The 5,286-nt window shown below is 39.0% G+C and overlaps 1 pseudogene; it reads left to right on the top strand.

The window, feature by feature from the left end:
* The first annotated feature begins 1,014 nt into the window (after positions 1-1,014).
* On the top strand, positions 1,015-1,168 carry LOC148774528 (large ribosomal subunit protein eL39-like; annotated as a pseudogene).
* Positions 1,169-5,286: the final 4,118 nt, after the last annotated feature.

The raw sequence follows: 5,286 nt of genomic DNA, 5'->3' as shown, positions 1-5,286 counted from the left end.
TTCTCCCCAAGGGTAAAGACAAAAGTCTCATTCAATTATTGAATTTAATATCAAAATCAAGATTGCAGTCTTTTCTAATTAGTTTGGATGAATTTCCTCATGGTCTAGCAATCTATGAACTAAAAGTCAAGTTGTTGCTATCAATACTTCATTACTACTCCACCCAGTATCCAATAAGACGGAAAAACAGAAATAAAAGTCCCTATTTGGAAAAGGGAGAATGGGAAACAAAGCAGTCATGTCCAAAGCTATCATGGAATTCTGACATATGCATTATGAAGATATTCTTGGGCAGAGGATCTGAATAGACATTTTTCTGAAAGAGACATACAGATGGCCAAGGGCACATGAAAAGATGCTCAACATTGCTAATCATTAGGGAAATGCAAATCAAAACCAGAATGAGTTTAAAAGTTAAAAAAAAGAAACCCACAATGAGGTATCACCTCATACCTGTCAGAATAGGTATTATCAAAAAGACAACAAATAACAAATATTAACGAGGATGTGGAGAAAAGAGAACCCTTCTGCACTGTCGGTGAGAAGGTAAATTGGTGCAACGACTATGGAAAACAGTGTGGAGGATCCTCCAAAAACTAAAAATAGACCTACCATATGATCTAGCAGTTCTACTTCTGGATATTTTTCTGAAGAAAAAAACCAAAGAACATTAATTAAAAAAGATAAGTTCTGGAGTTGCACTGCCAGGGACTCTCTTCTCTCTGGAGGGGATATCCCCAGTGACCTTCCATTCCCGGAGACTGGGCTGCACTACAAGAAGCTCCCAGTTCACTCCTTGAGGGATCCTGACCGTCTCCTGGCCACAGAAATGGCTCCAGAGCAGTACCTGCTGCACCTTTTCACAAGTAGTACAGGGTCTATTTTTCACATCATTTGGTTGAGTTTCATCCGTTTGTAATTTACTCTTCTGTTTGAAAGCCTGAGGCAGTTGAATCAACAATAACACTTCCTACATCATTTAAGAGTAGAAATTACAGGAATTTGCTGCCTGCAATGTCTTCTCACAAGACTTTCAGGATCAAGTGATTCCTGGCCAAGGAACAAAAGCAGCATTGTCCCATTTCCCAATGGATTCAAAAGAAAACTGAAAATAAAATGGTACAACTCCAAGAGAAGATATTGGAGAAGAATCAGACTGAGTCTGTAAGAAACCTCGCGTGTGAAGTGCTACTTACCTGCTGAAAGTCTATGTAGGATACATTTTAAGTTAAAATTTTTATAAAATTATATATATATTATGAATCCATTTTTATAAGATTTTAAAAATACATGTGTATGCATAGATATGCATACACACACACCCCCATATGTGTGTATGTACATTAAAGAAACTGGAAGACTGGGACTTTACTGGTGGTCCAGTGGTTAGGAATCTGCCTTCCAGCACAGGGAACATGGGTTTGATCGCTGGTCTGGGAAGATCACACGTGGTAGAGCGACACAGTCCCTGAGCCACAACTACTGAGCCCACGCTCTAGAACCTGGGAGCTGCAACTGTGCTAAAAGCCTGTGCTCTGCAACGAGAAGCTGCCACCATGAGAAGCCCATGCACCGCAACTAGAGAGTAGCCCCCTCTCACTGAAAGAAGAGAAAGCCTGGGCACAGCAGTGAAGACCCAGCACAGCCAGAAATAAATAAATGAGTAAATAAGTAAAATATTTTTAAAAATTGGAAGACTATATACCAAAGTCTTAACAATAGTTATCTCTGTATGGTCCTCTTATAGGTGATCTTTATCTCCTTCCGGGTCTTTTCTACACTTTATAATGACCTACTGTCTGAAAACCTCATGAGTATTTTAAGGGAGAAATGGAATGTTTGACTCGGTGTTTCCTCACTAGTGGTCCATCTGGCTCAGTAATAAGTGAAAAGTTTTGTTGGAAAAGGTCCACTCTTTAGTGGACCAGAAGGACACATCAAACGGTAAACTGTGATTATGAGTGACTTTGTTTTCTGCTTCTTGTGTTTTTTGGTTTCCTACTATGCACATGTTAACTTTAAAAAATGTCATTTTAAGAACCTTAAAAAAAATATGCATTCCTATGCTTTTCCAACCTTATTTACAATAGTGAATTTACAAAAGCAACCTAAGTGTCCATTAATAGATGAGTGGATGAAGAATCTCTCTCTCTATAAAACATATATATAACATATATAACATGCATATAACACATATATATATCCTGACATATGCAATGCAATATTAGCCTAAAAATAATGAAATCTTTCCATCTGTAATAGCATAAATGGGCTTAGAGGGTATAGTGCTAAATGAAATAAGTTAGAGAAAAATAAACATGGTTATTATCTCACTTGTGAACTCTAAAAAGCACAACAAATGAACAAACAACAAAACAGAAACAGACTCAGAGCAAACAGGTGGTTGTGGTGGGAGGGGTGAGGGAGGGTGGGTAAGTGAAACGGATGGGCAGATTAAGAGGTTCGGTTGGTTTTTTTAAAGAGGTGCAGTCTTTCAGTTACAAAATGAATGAGCCACAGGGATAAAATGAACCACATAGGGATTATAGTCCATAATTATGTAGTATCTTTGTATGGTGACAGATGGTGACCAGACCTGTGGTGATCATCTCGTAACAGAAATATCAAATCACCATGCTGTGTACCTGGAACTATTAATAACAAAATGTTGGTCAGTTATACATGAATTAAAACAAAAAGTTAAAGGGAGTTATAAAAAAGATGCTCTATCCTAGCAGTGAAGGAAGTTCTCAGGTTAGACGCAGTTTTGCTCTTGTCATTGTTCTCCATATGCCCTGCTTCTGCCCTCTGGTAAGTCCTTGCTCAGCCCTGGCTCTGTATGAAGTGGGAGCATGCCTTCCTTGAGGACTGTACAGCTTTGACAACCTACTTCTGGCTGGTTGGAGATCCAAGTTCTGTTTTATGGTTTTACTTATTTATTCAGGCCAGGCCTGTGGGGGTTTGGGGCAATATAGTTCCCCCAGAAATTTCAGCTCTATTTGCTTCTAAGCAGCTTGTATTTCCAAAGATCTCTCAGACAGGTTTTCAACATTAGCAAAAAAGTAAGAGAAACTTCAAAAAATTTCAGAAAGTAACAACCTGGTCAATACTCCTTGTGTTATTCCCATAATTTAGGTCAAGAAGAGGATCTTTCCTGAGGGTTTAACCTGTGAAAATCTGGATCATGACTTTGGTGAACTGTCCAGTCCCTCTTTGTTCTGCTAGTTGTATATTTATTGATGTTGCAGTCATATACTCTCTAGTTGGTGTTGGAATTAAACTCTACTATGTAGTGGCTACCTCATGAGATGGTGCAACAAATGAGCCTGAATCAAAAACACATGATGATCACCACAACCACCATTCACCTGGCAGGGAAAACCATCACCATATCTAAGACTGAATCTAAGACTCCATCTAATCTAGGTGAATTAGACTAGAATTCACGGCTCAGCAAACTGTAGAATGTGGAGCAAACATGGCCAACCATCTTTTTCTTTAAATAAAGTTTTATTGAACACTTGCTGCTGCTGCTGCTGCGTCACTTCAGTCGTGTCTGACTCTGTGTGACCCCATAGACGGAAGCCCACCAGGCTCCCCCGTCCCTGGGATTCTCCAGGCAAGAACACTGGAGTGGGTTGCCATTTCCTTCTCCAATGTGTGAAAGTGAAAAGTGAAAGTGAAGTCGCTCAGTCGTGTCCGACCCTTAGCGACCCCACGGACTGCAGCCTACCAGGCTGCTCCATCCATGGGATTTTCTAGGCAAGAGTACTGGAGTGGCTTGCCATTGCCTTCTCCGATTGAACACTTACTTGTTTATATATTCATGATGCTTCTGTACTACAACAGCCAAGCTGAGGATCTGCAACAGAGATAGTATTGGTCACACAGCCTACAATAGTTACCTTATGGCCCTTCGCAAGAAAATAAAAAATTGCCCGTTCTTTTTTTCTAATTTTTGATAGGATACATCCTGATATATCTGTGCATATATTTTTTCACATTCTTTTTCATATCTTTTTAAAAAATTGAAGTATAATTTATATACAATGTTGGGTTAGTTTCGGGTGTACAGCACAGCAAGTCAGTTATATGTATATTTTTTTTTCTTTTTCAGATTCTTTGCTTTTATAGATTATTTCAAAGTATTAAGTTCCCTGTGCTATACAGTAGGTCCTTGTTGGTTTTCTTTTATTTTACAGTTATTTATATTATATATTATCATGTATTATTTATATTTATTTATTTATTTTAAAGTTTTATTTATTTATTTTTGGCTGTGTTGGGGCTTTGTTGCTGTGAACAGGCTCTCTCCTGTGGTGGTGATCAGGGCCTACTCTCTAGCTGCAGTGTGTGGGCTTCTCACTGCAGTGGCCTCTCTTGTAGTAGAGCATGGGCTGTAGGATACACAGGCTTCAGCAGTTGCAGTGCATAGACTCAGTAGTTGTGGCACACAAGCTTAGTTGCCCCGAGGCACATGGGATCTTTCCAGACCAGGGATCAAACCCGTGTCCCCTACATTGGTGAGTGGATTCTTAACCACTGGACCATCAGGCAAATCCCAGTTATCTATTTTGTACATAGTGGTGTGTATGTTAATCCCAACCTCCCAATTTATCCCTCCCCCCACCCTTTCCCCTTTGGTAACTATACTTTTGCTTTCTATGTATGTGAGTCTCTTTCTTTTTGTAAATAAGCTCGTTTGTATCTTTTTTACAAAAAATTGCCCATTCTTGTTCTAGACAATAGTAACCTCTTCCATGATCTGTCAGTGAGGACCAAAAGGGAGAGAAGAATGGAAAATTCCACTCTTTATACCACAAAGCTACAGAAGAATTCCACTCTTTATTCTACAAATCTCCCTACCAAAAGGGAGATAGGAATGGAAAATTCCACTCTTTATATTACAAAACCAGTATAGTACCAGCACAAAAACAGAAATATAGATCAACGAAACAGGATAGGAAGTCCAGACATGAACCCACACAGCTGTGGCCACCTAACCTATGACAAAGGAGGAAAGAATGTTAGATGGAGAAAAGAGTCTGTTCAATAAGCAGTGTTGGGAAAACTGGACAGCTACACATAAATGAATGAAATTAGAATACTCTCTAACACCGTACACAGAAATAAACTAAAAATGGATTAAAGACCTAAATATAAGGCTGGATACTATAAAACTCTTAGAAGGAAACATAGGCAGAACACTTTATGACATAAATCACAGCAAGAACTTTTTCAACCCACCTCCTAGTGTGATGAAAATAAAAACAAAAATGGGGTCAC

This window comes from Moschus berezovskii, chromosome 21 (assembly GCF_049115385.1).
Source record: "Moschus berezovskii isolate FMDL1 chromosome 21, NW_MosBer_1.0, whole genome shotgun sequence".
NCBI classification, from domain to species: domain Eukaryota; kingdom Metazoa; phylum Chordata; class Mammalia; order Artiodactyla; family Moschidae; genus Moschus; species Moschus berezovskii.
The sequence above is the reverse complement of the archived record's forward strand: the minus strand, read 5'-3'. Positions and strand labels throughout refer to the sequence as shown.